This window comes from Panthera leo, chromosome A1 (genome assembly GCF_018350215.1).
Source record: "Panthera leo isolate Ple1 chromosome A1, P.leo_Ple1_pat1.1, whole genome shotgun sequence".
In the NCBI taxonomy this organism is placed as follows: domain Eukaryota; kingdom Metazoa; phylum Chordata; class Mammalia; order Carnivora; family Felidae; genus Panthera; species Panthera leo.
This window is the reverse complement of record NC_056679.1, coordinates 122,995,311-123,010,365: the sequence shown is the minus strand read 5'-3', so window position 1 is coordinate 123,010,365 and position 15,055 is coordinate 122,995,311. Positions and strand designations below refer to the sequence as shown.

Genomic DNA, 15,055 nt, shown 5'->3' with positions numbered 1-15,055 from the left:
TTACAGGAGGTTCATGAAGCCCTGTCTGGAAGGTTTTTCCTGATATTGGATTATTAAGACTCCCACTAATTCTGGAGTCCTTAGGAGCACCTCAGTGGAAAAAAAAAATCCTCCCTTTTGGTTTTAAAGGCTACACAGTAAAACAAAGATAAGAGTAGAAAGGAATATTGGGGAGATGAGTAAATGACATAAAGCATTACTCCTCTTTGCCTGCCGTCAGGGCTAAGTGCTAAGATTCTTGGCCATAGTACAGAACATCCAAAAGGAGATTGGGGCACCTGGGTTGCTCAGTTGGTTAAGTGTCTGACTTCAGCTTAGATAATGATCTCTTGGTTCAAGGGTTTGAGCCCTGCTTTGGGCTCTGTGCTGACAGCTCGGACGCTGAAGCCTGTCAGAGTCTGTGACTCCCTCTCTCTCTGCCCCTCCCCCGCTCACACTCTGTCTCTCTCTCAAAAATAAATAAACATTTTTAAAAAATTAAAGGAAAAATAGGATAAAAGAGTTAGCGTGAAGTTCTGTTGCACTTGATTCTGCCATGGCAGATTTGCTCACAGAGTGTATGTGTGAAAACCAGGACACAGGATAGATCCACAGCTGCCCCATAGTTCATATGAGGTCTTGCCAGAAAGCCTGAGTGAAAAGATCCTGGTCTTTCTGGTTAGACTGAACAAGTTCTGGGGATAGTCCTGGGAAGGATGAAATTCAGTGTTCCACTGATGAATTTGTAATCAAGCCAAGACTGGAGGAAGAGTGAAGCAAGATGTGTTTCACTGAAGAAGGTTTTTCACTGGGGAGGGAAAGGTCCAGTTCTGGTTTCCAACTGCAGCTTCCATGCACAACTACAAAGACTGAGGATCTTGCATGGATCTTGATAACAGTCTTGGGGTCCCTATTCTCTATTCTCTATTGAAAGGTGAAGGTGGAGGGAAAATACCCTCACTATGAGGACACTAGGAATGTTGGTGACTCATCACTCGGATGTGTCTTGAAAGAAAAGGAGAGAAACAATATCAGGGCTCCTCTTGAAGTCTGGTCTCCAAGCTCTGGACTAAGAAATTGCCATATCATGTACTTGGAATTGTGCTTGGAATTGTACTTGGAATCTCAATCATTCATCTTCTCATCCTCCATTTTATACATGAATCTTTCTGACCTGAGAATAAGGTGCAGAATGGAAGAAGGAATGGAAAAGGATTGAGGACAGTGAATGAAGCAAACAATTATTAGATTATATATAGATATGTTCATATATATATTCATATATATTCATATATATCATATATATTTAACGCTTATGTATTTATTTTGAGAGAGAGAGGGAGAGAGAGAATCGCAAGCAGGCTTCACTCTGAGCTTGAGCCCAACCTGGGCTCAATCTCACGAACTGTGAGATCATGACCTGAGCCAAAATCAAGAGTTAGATGCTTAAATGACTGAGCCACCTAGTCACTCCTGTTTGGTGATATATCAACTGAAACTTAGATTAAAGAAATTTGGGGAGCCAAGGAGATATTTGTAGCCAAAGTATGAAGCTTTTTATTCTTGGTCTCATACCATTTGCTTCTAAAATCCTGATTATAGAGACTTACCCAGGTTGATCTGAGGAACCAAGGCTCAGAAACTAAATTTAATACTCATTCCAGCCTTTACTTCAAGAAATAGAAATGAATGTCATCATGACCTATAAATGGCCAGGCCTTTGACTTAGTCTAATGTAGACTAGGCATAAAATATTCTTTCTGGTGTGATATGCCATACTGAGGTCTGGGACATGAAGGCTTCCCTTTCAGGGAAGATATATGAAACAAACCTATACTTGGTCTATAATATATCTATACAGATATTTACATAAAGTCAGACCTGGGTCATTTTCCAGAAAATTCTGCGAAATTAGGACATTTCATGATATAAAACATTTTGCCCTTCCTTTTTGACATCCTCATACTATTATGTCGTAGGGCCAAAATAAAAATGGTAGGAAAAGCAGAGAAAATATTAGGAGCCTCATCCCTTCTGATTCACAGTGGGTGTTCTAATCCCAGTAATTAGGTATTAAAACCAGATAGTCATTAGCCATTCCACTGTGTCAAAAGAAAGAATAAAGATCTACTCTCAATTATGAAGGCTAGACAAATCTTAAGAGTTACCAAGGAATTTCCCTGAAGCTCAGTATGCCACATCTCCTTTTGCTCTTGTATTTACAGCAGATTACGGCTTACTGGGAATCTAGGCAAAATAATACTGAAGCAATGTGATCTGTTCCTCCTGTCTGGGTCTTCAGTTACTCAGTGACTATAGATAAAATAAAGAAGGGTTGGAACATTGAGCTGTTTGGAGATATAGAAAGGACATTTTTTCTCACTCAGTGTTAATTTTCTCTTTATATAATGACTTTCAAAGCCTCATTCCGGACAGTACAGTAGCCTGAAAGGGAATGTTAAATTCACTCTTCATGGCATTCTTACACATAAGCCCTTTCACAAGATATGAGGATGGTCTAACAATAGTACAGTCTTGAATTCTACCACTGGTACTCTGCTCTCATATTGAAAGCACTCAAAACTCAGGAAAAGGGTTTGGCCCCATTATTCATAATATTAATGTAAAATCTAAGTCTGCTTTTGAGTTGGGGTGATGTAAGTGACCCCCAAAGGGACCTCTGAGGTGTAAAATCCATTGACTGTCTGCATTGCCCAGAAGCAGCTATCATTACTCTGTAGGGAACTGTGGACACATCGTGTTAGGCTTTCTAAGAGGAGCTTCCATTTGAAGGGTCACTAGAGAAGTGAGGTCCACAGAATTTACAGTTAAATTGAACACAAGGAGAGGCATGAAGTCCTTTTTCTAGGCTTGATTTCTCATTGTGACTCTGGGCTGTGAAGGTCTCCACCAGACAACATTCGACAAATCAAGGGAAACTCACAAAGCATAAATTCTCTTCTTCCTGTGCCCTCAAGAAATTCTTTTTTTTTTATTAAAAATTTTTTATGTTTATTCATTTTTGAAAGACAGAGAGAGAGCACAAGCAGGGGTGGGGCAGAGAGAGAGGGGGACACAGAATCTGAAGCAGGCTCCAGGCTCTGAGCTGTCAGCACAGAGCTTGACACGGGGCTTGAACTCACGAACTGTGAGATCATGACCTGAGCCAAAGTTGGATGCTCAACCGACTGAGCCACCCAGGCACCCCAAAAGTTCTTTTTTTATAGAGACAAACAGTGAAATGAATAGATGGTTTGGGCATGAGCAACTTCTATGAGTAATAGTCTGTATTTTTCTACCCCTGTCCTAATGCACTATAATGTGGAGGCAAGGACACATAAAAAATCAGACAAATGATGGGCATGTACATGGTTGCTGCTCTGCATGTCTGTAGCTCAGTCTCAGTTTATCTGACTGCAAGGAAGATAGGAGGGATTGGAGATGAAACCTTAAAATGCCTACATGTTGTATAATCAAGATATCCTGAACTCTGAGTTGCCTGGGTGAATGAATAAGCCCTGACCTACTCACACTGAAAGGCATTCCCGCCAAATATACTGCCTAAGCCCTCCACATCTGCTCTTTCAATATTTCTCTGTAAGTCTCCGAGAGGATTATTATATGAGCTCAAGAATCAGTGCTGCAGCTCTGGTCTTTGTTTCTCACGACCAGGTCTTTCATCGGTGTCACTAAGCATACAGACCGTGCTGCTTCTGGATGCTTGTAACATGTGGTCCTCTGTGTTCCCCACCGCTCTCTGCACAAGTCCTCATCTCCACTGTGGTGCAGTGGTGGACCAGTTCACCCTCCCTGCCGATGCCCTCGATCCTTGTCAGGCAGACAGGCTTAGCAGTCCCTTTCAAAGAGAGGGGAATTCACTCACGCCTCTACCTTATGCCCTTTTTAGGGAAGGAGAAAGCTGTTTTCTCTCCATGTAAAGCTCTTTTAGTGAGGACAGAACAATTCTCCCTGCCTTCTTTTTAGAAGAGTTGGCAAAGCAAGACTGCTTGGGCCCCAGTGTGTGGAAGTGTTGAGTAGGATGGATCTTTCAGTTTCCACGCAGAACACGGAAGAGCTGACACCTCCCCCACCCCACACTGTCCCCCAGTGTGACTGCATCCAGACTGATGTAAGGCCCAGTGCCACGTTCCACCTGCAAACATTGCTTTCATCCATTCTCCTTTTTTTATCCTGTACTTTTAGTTACTTATCTCTCTGCCATAAATATAGTTGTAAAACGGGAGGAATATGTGAGAGATGAAGACATTGTATGAAATGAGAACCCCCAAATTTAACTTTGCCAGGAGGAAGCAGTGAGCAGACACAAGACATCTCGAAGATTTCCTTAAGAGGTTTTGTTGTCCTTGGCATGTTGGGATCCAGTCGATAGGTTAAAAAATAATCTGGCAAGACCAAGAAGGGTTAGGGGAAAGGGTATGAACTTCCATTTCTTTGACTTCAGTATCAGACCACTGTGCCCTGAACATCCTGTGTGAGGTCTCTCCCAGGAACAAGAGAAAAGATTAATATTCATTTCATCTGTTGATTCAGGTGGTACAAGGGCTGGCTAGTATGACCTACAAAAGATCCCCCAGAAGCATAGTTTATTCAGGGTCATAAAGATTAATCCTGTGCATAAATTTGTATCTCAAGGCTTGAAGTTCAAATAAGACTATGTAACCTCTCTTGTCCTCTCTTTTGTATTTCACCTATAAGTATCTAGCTTTTCCAATGCTCTTTGGGCCAGTTTTCACATCCTACAGGCCCTCTGATTAATTAGTTAATTAAAATAAAATCATTGATGTGTACATTCTGCATTTGCCTGAGGGTCCCAATTTTATCATATTGAAAGTTATACTTCAACAAGAGTTCAGCGTTTTAGATTTATTTGAGAGATGGTTTGGGGTTTTGTTAAGGACTGAGAAATTTATTATAAGGAGAAAAGGATGCTGAGAAAAGTGAAGGAATTCAGAATTAAGATAAAAGAGGCTTAAAAGAGTTAAAAGGAAGAAAGTTGCTTTGCTGAAATTGAGCTCCCCACTTCTGGGTATGACTTTGTCTTCCCTGCATCATCCCCACTCAGAATCAAACCCATTTTGTCCACAATGGGAGTCTCTGGCTCCTCAGCTTGAAAGGCCCCTTAGCTTGTACCCATGGCTGGAGGTAGGGGCACGTTAAGCAAGAGTGCCTCAGGAGGCATTGGACAGACACAGACATCTCGAAGATCTCCTCACAAGGTTTTTTTGTCCTTGGTGTGGGAGTGGGGGGAAGCCACAGAACTCAAATTCCTTCACTGTGCATTTTTCTAACATGGAAGTGTTAGCAAGCTCCAGGCTCCCAATTTCACACTTCAGATCAACTGTAGGAAACAAATCGAATAGTAATAAAATGTAAATACAGGATGTAAATATTTAAAGAAAGTTGGCTCATAAATATGAGACAGACCGTGCAGTCTGTAAGCTCCGCTTGTAAACAGCCCTTTTCTCCTTTCAGTCCCTCTGCACCTGGGATACCTATCAGAGGAAAATGAGCACTCAGTCGTTTGAGGTATCTAAAAAATTATTTGGGGCACTTGAGGTGGGGGGGGCATTTGTTTTTTTAAATTTAGAATCTGTAAGGAAATTGGGTCTGTAGGTTTTCATAAGAAAGGTTCATATGTGGGAGTGGGCATACTATAACAGAACAGCTAGAAGTCACTGAGACCTGTCTACATGCCAGGAGTGTACTAAGGTTAAACATAATTCATTTAGATGTCCATTTAGTAGGCAAAGGCAATTTCTACCCTGGCTTCATAGATGAGGACATTGAGGCCTAGAGAAGATATGGTTACAGGGTCTCACAGTTAGAGGGACTTGGGGTTGTAACCCAGGAAGAAGCCAAAGTAGTTGTGGGAGAGAATATGGTTTAGATATTTAGGAGGCTCAGAGCAGAGGAAGGCCATTTCTTTTCATTTCCTCTCTTTTCTTTTCTTTTATTTTTTTATTTAGAAAGAGAGAGAGCACGCTCAAGTGGACGAGTGCGGGGGGTGGTGGAGAGAGAGAGACAGAGCGAGAGAGAGCGAGAGCGAGAGAGAGAGAGAGAGAGAGAGAGAGGGAGAGAATCTTAAGCGGGCTCCACGCTCAGTGAAGAGCCCGACATGGGGCTCAAACTCACAACCCTGGGATTGTGACCCCAGCGGAAATAAAGAGTCAGATGCTTTAGCTGGTTAAGCCACCAAGGAAGGCCATTTCTTGTTGGCAATCCACTTGTCCAGACTTGGGATTTTCTGAATCAAAATCATGGTATTCTTACAGGCCTCATTTACCTTTGTCAGCCAAGTTGCTTCCATCACTGTGAGCTCATTGGTGACTTGCCCATTGTGCCAGTCAGTTGTGAATGCCTAATTCTCCAGAGCACTAGGCCTGGGGAGGGAGGGAGGAAAGGCCCCTGAAAATGGGGCTCTTTGAAACCCCTTCACGTTTCCCCACACTTTGCCAGAGTCAGAGCCCTGAGGCCTTTCCTTCCTACAGAAGGTAAAAACTAAACCTTGCCAGTGTGACATTTGAAATGGAAGAGTTGGCTGTCTACTCAGCAGTGATCGTGGTACGTCTCTGTCCCTCAGCCCCAGATACTGTGCTGGGTATCAACATTAAGTAAAAAGTGAGTCCACCAGCAAGTCCTCAGTGTCACTTTAAAGTGTATTCTTTCAAAATAGTCCAATCTTCTCATATGCACTCCTACCATCCTCATGTAACCAATATCACCTGCAGCCTAGGTGTCTGTAGCACCCTAATGGCGTCCACTTTTGCCCACTATGAGGTCCTTCCCTACAATGCTTTAAACCAAATTTAAACTCTTCAATGGTCTTCATTACCTTTACTACACAGTGCTGTGTAATTTGGTTCCTGTCCACCTTCCCAACTTCTCTTGCTACTTTCTGCCATGCTCACCATTTCCAGCTATACTGACCTTCAGCAGTATTTCTTATTCCTGGCTTTCTTTCTCCTCGGAGCTCATCCTTCCATGTGAACCTCTCTTTTCTCAGCTCCCACATGACTGCCATAACCCATACCTCACTTCTCAGTTTAAATGCCGCCTCCATAGTGAGTCATTCCCACTTTCCCCACCCCCATTCCTATATTCCTCTCAGTGGTTCATTGCTTCATAGCACTTGTGAAAATTTGCTATTATTTTTGTGGTTTGTTTTCTCATTCTTTGGCTGCCCCACCCATTAGACTCTAAGCTCCATCATGACGTTCACTCTGGGATGCACAGTGCTTATTGTGTTATGTGGCTCATGTTCTCTACGCCTAGAGCTGTATGTAGTAAGATGTTTTGAGTTACTAAGCACTGTAAGAATTACGAAAATTATGGTGCCTCCAATAGACAACTAAAAGCAAAAACTGTACCAAAATTAAAATAGAACTTGCATATATTCTGAAATCAAACACACTGACTTGTAGACTTTCTGATTGCAAAATTCTGTAAAAGTTCACTGAAATGGAACTTTTCTCTTTTCTTTGGTGTCCCTCATTTGCTGATAACCTAAGCCCATGTGCTGTTGGCCATGGGGCAATATACAGCTGCCCAGGACCTGAAAGGGAAAAACTGTTTCACGTTTCAATATCAGAGCAAAGGTTTGTGTTACCATGTAAACCTTACTTAATAAATCTGTAATGGAGCAGTGGCCACTGTTAGCATGACACCTCTTTTTCTACTGTAAGAACAGTTAACCTTTTGGCCTCCCTTCATTCCTTCTCATCCCATGCAGCCTGTCGGCTCCTTAGCTATTGACAGACTCTAAATCCTCAAATAAATTTTAAAAAAAACACGGAGGAAAGAAGTTGTGTGCTTATGTGTGTGAGTGGTGATGGGGAATGAGGTGGATGCTTTCAGCAAACATCTGAGTGCGTGTAATGTGCACATGTACTGGGCGGGAAGCCAGGACTGAGTAAAAAGTGAGTAACACGCATGTTCTTGCACATCTCAGCACCTGTGTACATTTCCTTCCCTTTGTCTGAAACCACCTGCCCCTACCCTACCCCATTATCCCTCCAGTGATACCTTCCTTGGGCTCCTAAACTAGATTATATCCTCTCTTTATGAGCTATCAGAGCTTCAGATGGTTCTCTATTGTAGCCCTCCCCATAATTTAATTATATTTGATTTTGTAGTTTCTCTTTCCTTTTAGACTATAAACTCCATGAAGAGACTGCTCATGTTGCCTTATTCACAGCTATATCCCTAGTTTTTGAACAGCACACAGGAACAGCTAGCAATAGATATTTGCTAGATTAATGTAGCAATACATTAATGAGTGAACAGTATATCCCTGACTTCAGAGTGCTTAAAATCAAATAGGGAAGGAAGACAAAGAAACTACTTGCCAGCAGTAAAGACATGACAGGGAACCACAGGAACCTCACTTTTTTAAAATTTAATTTAATTTTTAAATTTACATCCAAGTTAGTTAGCATATAGTACAACAATGATTTCAGAAATAGATTCCTTAATGTCTCTTACCCATTTAGCCCATCCCCACTCCCACAACCCCTCCAGTAACCCTCTGTTCCCCACATTTAAGAGTCTCTCATATTTTGTCCCCCTCCCTATTTGTATATTATTTTTGCTTCCCTTCCCTTGTGTTCATCTGTTCTGTGTCTTAAAGTCCTCATATGTTTGTCTTTCTCTGACTAATTTTGCCTAGCATAATACCCTCTAGCTCCATCCACGTAGTTGCAAATGGAAAGATTTGATTCTTTTTGATTGCCGAGTAATACTCCATTGCTGAGTAATACTCACCTCTTCTTTATCCATTCTTCCATCGATGGATATATGGGCTCTTTCCATACTTTGGCTATTGTTTATAGTGCTGCTATAAACATTGGGGTGCATATGCCCCTTTGAAACAGCATATCTGTATCCCTTGGATAAATGCCTTGTAGTGCGATTGCTGGGTCATAGGGTGGTTTTTTAAAAATTTTTTGAGGAACCTCCATACTATTTTCCAGAGTGGCTGCACCAGGGAACCTCACTTCTAATGCTAATCCTGGTATCATTGAAGACTCCCCAAAGGAGGTGATGGATACATTATGAAGGTTGAAGACTTAGAGGAAGGAAGACACTGCTAGTGGAACAGGCTGAGCAAAGGCCAATGTGTCCACCTGCTATGCAGGAAGGCATTCACAAGATGGTTGGCTTTAGGAGTATGGAGTTCACAGGAGGGTTCTTTTAATATATTTGCTTACTGGTAGTATTTTTTTTAAAGATTTTATTTTCTTTTAAGTAATCTCTACACCCATTGTGGGGCTGGAACTTATAACCTCGAGATCAAGAGTCACATGCTCTACCTACTGAGCCAGCCCATTACTGATAGTATTAATAAGGGATATGCAGTGAGGTCAGAACGTTATCCTTATTCTTAATGAACTCAGAAAGATCCTGACTGCTTATGTTTAATGTTCTCTGTAAATACGTAATATGTTAATAACCTCTTACAGAGTAGACAAAGAATAAACAGTCACTTCCTACTGTGCCTTTTCCCTTTTTTCCCCTTTTTGGGGGAAATGAAGACATTGGCCTATCTCTGAGATAAACATCTCCAGAATTCCTCATGGTCTGCTGAAAACCAGTGTGCAGCCATAACAAAGTTTTTAGAATAACTCTGAGTGATCTGAGTATTTTGGAAACATCTTGAAAAATATGCTATGCATAACCATAGTTACTTAAAATGATATTTATAATGATATGAGCTAAATATTATGTTATTTATTACATGCCAGATACTTACTAGCTTTTTGCAGTAATAACTTTGATCTTCAAAACAACACAAAGAAGTAGATACTGCTCTCATGTCCTACAATGAAGAAACTGAGGCACACAGAAATGAAGCATCTTGCCCAAGGTCACTCAGAAAACAAATGGTGAAACATGAATTCAATCCAAAAAGTCGGTCTTCAAAGCCTACACTTTGCAGCTTCCTCCCATTATGCTGTGGTTTCTCCTGAAAATTTAATGCCGCTTTTGGAGCCAAGACCCACACCCTATGCTTTTTTCAGATATCTCATAGAATCCAGAAGTCAAAATTGGAAAGGTCCCAGAAGAGGTAGACAGTCTGCTCACTGTTGGTACTCCTGGAGAAGACATTCTTAGAACAAAATCAGTATTTCTCAAAGAATGCCATGCATACTACTGGCGATGTGCTAGGTGACTTTGAATATGCATGAGCAAACGGTTCCATATTCATATCTATGTATATTTAAAATATGCATCGGATAGACATTATGCTAATATGCATTATGATAAGATATTTTGTGTAATTATCTTAGTTTTTAATTTTGAGAAATATCAAAAATATATAACTGGAGAAATAATGTTATAACAATAACTTCTATAGCCATGATTTAGTGCAGAAGTTGTTGATATTTTATTTATTTACTGGTTTATTTGTTCAACAAACATTTATTGAACACCTAATATAGGTCAGGGACTGTTCACAAATAAAAAGACAAGCAAATAAAAAATCCCTGCCCCGGGGCGCCTGGGTGGCGCAGTCGGTTAAGCGTCCGACTTCAGCCAGGTCACGATCTCGCGATCTGTGAGTTTGAGCCCCGCATTGGGCTCTGGGCTGATGGCTCGGAGCCTGGAGCCTGTTTCCGATTCTGTGTCTCCCTCTCTCTCTGCCCCTCCCCCGTTCATGCTCTGTCTCTCTCTGTCCCAAAAATAAATAAAAAACGTTGAAAAAAAAAATTAAAAAAAAAAAAAAAATCCCTGCCCCGTTATAGCTTCCATTCTAGTGGGGAGAAACAGATACCAAAAAATGTAGAAGGACAAATAAATAATATAGTATGTTAGAAGATGACAAATACCATGGAAAAACAGAGTATCCTAAGAAAGGAGATGGCAGTGGAGAGAAGGAGTGAAATTTTAAACATTTAAAATGATTACAAATAAAGTTGAAGTCTCTGTGTTAGCCTCCCAAAATATATTTTTTTGATTCAGGTTCCTTTCTCTGAGGACACTCTCTTTACCATGCTTATTTTTATTTATATTCTCCTGAAGCCAGAGACAAATTTCATTTTAAAATAAGTAACAAATAATTAAAGTAGATAAAAATAAATGGTAAACAATTAAATATTTTAAAAAAACTATTATTAAATAATGATAACAATGCTGCATGGATGTGGCAAAAAGTGCAAGATCATTTGAATGATTAAATTATTCACACAGGGAGCACCAAACACTTTTTTCTTCCCCCATTGATTCTGCCTGTGTTGATGGGAGGAGGGAGAAAAATTGGACTCACTCTCCCCAATCAAGTCAGCTTTTGGCGTGAAAGATGAAATGCTTCCTCACAAGGCCAGAGGGGAGGGTTCTGTCACCCATCACGCCTGAGATTCTACAACCCTTATTTCCTGCTTACTTACATGAGTACCTCTGTGGAGACAGCAGAAGGTGAAATACAGAGAAGAATACAAAAAGAAGCAAGACCATTACAACTCATTCCATTCTGTTACGCGACTACATTTACATGACGCTGATGTAGAATTATGTGCAGACTGCGTGATTGTTCAGGGGCTAGTGGGCGAGGCAGGGGCCACGAGGTGCACAGAGCAGGATGCAGGCTTCTCCTTGCAGAGAACCAAGAGGCGATGCCAAGTGCTAAGGATGAGTGCACCCCTTTCCTTGACCAGTGAACTATCTTCAAGTCAGTTTTGCTAGGGTGTACCTGGGTGGCTCTGTGGGTTGAGCATCTAACTTTGGCTCAGGTCATGATCTCACTGAGTAGGGCTCTGTGCCGACAGTGCAGAGCCTGCTTGGGATTCTGTCTCTCCCTCTCTCTCCCTGACTCATGCTTTGTCTCTCTCAAAATAAATAAACTTAAAAAAAAAGACTTAGAATATCCTCAGGTGTCACATTTTACGGAACCTTTAATCTCTCAGGATCTCTCTGTCTTTGCTATCATCATCACCATCACATTTATCATGTATTGTTTTCTTTCAATTTTTTGCCTTCTCTGAACTTGCCATGCTATTCCTTGATCCCTTGGATTAAGAGGCAGCTATGATGTACTACTACTAACTACTACTACTAGTAAGCATTTGTTTGTATGTTTACTACATGCCAAGTGCTTTTAATGCATTATTTCATTAATCTTTGCCATGACTGCATGAGATAGATACTAGCATCATCTGTAATTTATAGTTAGAAACAGAACTCACCAAGAACTCGGAACACTGCTGATTTCACTTCCTTTTTCTACCTACCACCCTGACTACCAGCTGGCTTGGGAACTCCAAAAGGGCATCTATGAAAGTGGCATCCGTGAAAATGGCATAAAATTTCCTGCAGGAAATTTAACACTCCAGGAGTTTGACATTATAAAGGCCTGGAACTATCCACCAACTGGTTGGTGTTACTGAGAACCACGATTACTCAAGAAATTTCTGTTCCCTCTGTTTAACTTTCTTTTCCACAGGGGAGTGCCAAATACCTCCAAATCCTATTCAGAGAGAGAACTGGAAAAACAGTGAGACCAAGTGACTTACTTGAGAAGAACAAGCAGAGAGTAGTGCTAAGGAATCAGACTCTTATTTTATTGCAAAGTCCAGCCACTTACTTTGCTTTTTAACAACCTTGAGTGACATTGGGTAAAAGATACTATCAAGGACAAACATATTTGGAGTAATTATAATCTCTGATTACACGATATGATTTTCTTCATTTGTTACGTTTTTCTGATGGCAAATTTTAATACATTCTGTTGGAAAACCTTAGAAAGTGCAAAAAATAGCTAAGCTATTTTGTATGTTACAGCCTTGATTTCGATTACATTCAAATTATTCTCCTCTTTTGCCTGTGCACCCTTGCCCCATTTTTAAAGACCCAGAGTCCAGGGTAGGAGAGACCCAGAGCATCCCAGAGGGCAGCAGCACAAATTCACTCCCCTCCAGCCCTGCAGCTCATTTCACCCATCTCCCCTCCCCCTTAGTCTGGTGGCTCACCATTGGTCGTTGCCATGACAACCAGCAGCTGCCAGGACAGGCAGCCTCTACCGCAGCAGGGGTGGGGCCTTGGGGGAGGGGGCAGGAGAGGAGGAGCCAGAGGAGGTGTCTGCTGCAAGTTCCTGGCTGCTTCTGAGCTCACCCCATCCTCCGAGAGGGAGGAGGCCAAGTGGTGATGCCGCTGCTCCTGTCGCCTCGACTGCTGATGCTCTAGTGAGGCTGGAAGGGTGGTTCCTCTTCGCCCCGTCGCCAACCAGAGAGCGAGGGAAAAAAATCCCACCGGCAGCTGCTGATGTTGGGTTCGGAGGCTGCATCCGACTCGGTCACAAGGAAAATGGATTCAGTTTGCATCTCTCCCTCCTTTCAACAGCTTCTCCGGGTCTCAGCATGGTAAGCAGGAGACTGTGGGGCTATCTTCTTGGTGTAGCTGCCTGTTAAAGGACCTGTGTGTACATTTGCGGCCAGCACTTGAACAATGACTCCCTCAGAGTAGGAGAGGAAGATGTGGAGACAGAGATAGGGATGGAGGGAGAGGAAGGTTGCCAGGAAGAGAGAAGTAAGAAAGCATCCGCTGTGTATTTAAAAAAAAAAAAAAAAAAAAAAAAAAAAAAAAGGTCTGATTTTATCTTGAACCGGCTCAGAATGCAGACTGAGCCACTTGGTCCCTTTCCTTCCAAGCTTAGGAGCAGAATCAGGGGTGGAAAAAGACCTAACAAGAAATGGGTGTTATTGAAAGGATTCATTTAATTTGCAGCTCTCACATACAGGGTTGGGCCTTCCTCAAAAACCCATTTGGTGCCTCCTGAGCTTCCCGGCCTAATTATAAGGTGATTTTGCTTATTTCCTTTATCGCTAAGAAAAGGTGGCCCTGGAATTTATCATTCCATTTCATATTCTAATGCACTCTTGTTGAGAAGCGATTTGCCGGATAGAGTTTGATTTTTAGTAGATAGATGTGATTGTGAACATACAAATGTGTATCCTATGGATATACATATCTTATATACACATGTTTCTAGTGCATTTAGGAAACATTTATATGCATACTGTGCTTTCCAATCATATTTATGGGTTATAAATGTCCTTGCATGCTTGGAAGTAATTGCACATTTTTGAAACTATGCTTCTGGTTTGTATTATTATTCATTGGCTTCATTTGGATTAATGTGAGATTTATTCTTGTTATTGTCCCTTAGTTTCATTGTGACCAATTAGGACAGATGCCTATCATTTAATTCTGTATCTTAGCACTAGATGCGAATTCACAGCCTGCCTCTTTTCTTTATTTTTAATTGGGTTTGTGGGAGGTGACTTGAGAGCCCTGAATTTACAATGATGGGAAAGGGAGGTGGCTTGTGGTATTATTTTGTGTCCAGCATCTTGCCAAGTGAATATTGAAACAAATCAGTTTTCTCAAAATTCCACTCCATCCCCTTCATGTTTGTGCCTTGTGTCCCAGGGAAGCACAGACAAGCTGGAAGGTGAAATGCATTCATTTTATTTGATAAGGCTGCTTGCTATTTGGTCTTCATTCCTTCAGTATCCAGGCACCATTTTACAGTTCTCTCAAATGTTGTATTATGGGTCTATTTATTTAGGTGGTTAAGTAGGAAAGTGGGATTGTTTTGAAAATATAGGTGTTCCCAAGTACCTTAGCCATTTCCAAATTAGCCTGCTTATACAATGAAATGAAACAAGAGAGTGGGCAAAGCTTAGCATGAGAATGTGTGGCTTGTAGCCCGAAATGGGGGGCTGTTGTAGTTTACAAATGCTTACTGGGATCTGTTTGACCTTTATTATGTCAAGGCTTTAAGGCAGCTCAGGAGACTGGAGATGCCTGAAATGAGTAGGGTACAGGGCTCCATTCCTACCCGGGATAATGGATCTCATTGAATTAAAGCCAGAAAAATCCTTGCAGGTAAAAGTGTATTACATTCATCATATGGACTAGTTTTATCCATCCATTTCTTGTCAAGCAATATCATTGTCAGTGCAAACATTTTTTTGCAATGTAAAGTAACATTATTTTTTGTCTTAATCTTGCATTTTATTTTACACACTGCCCCCTCAGTTAAAATTTTTACATGTGTTTG

General features: G+C 41.3%; 1 protein-coding gene across 6 annotated transcripts in view; it reads left to right on the top strand.

The window, feature by feature from the left end:
• Positions 1-15,055, top strand: part of JAKMIP2 (janus kinase and microtubule interacting protein 2) — a 208,369-nt gene that overhangs the window by 21,754 nt on the left and 171,560 nt on the right. For 4 of the 6 annotated variants that reach the window (XM_042938705.1, XM_042938696.1, XM_042938685.1 and 1 more), the window contains exon 1: positions 13,074-13,352. The exons of the other annotated variants lie outside the window; for them this stretch is intronic. The gene's annotated coding sequence lies outside the window, so the exon portion shown is untranslated. Of the gene's footprint in view, positions 1-13,073; positions 13,353-15,055 lie in introns of those variants that run through there. 6 annotated transcript variants of the gene reach the window in all.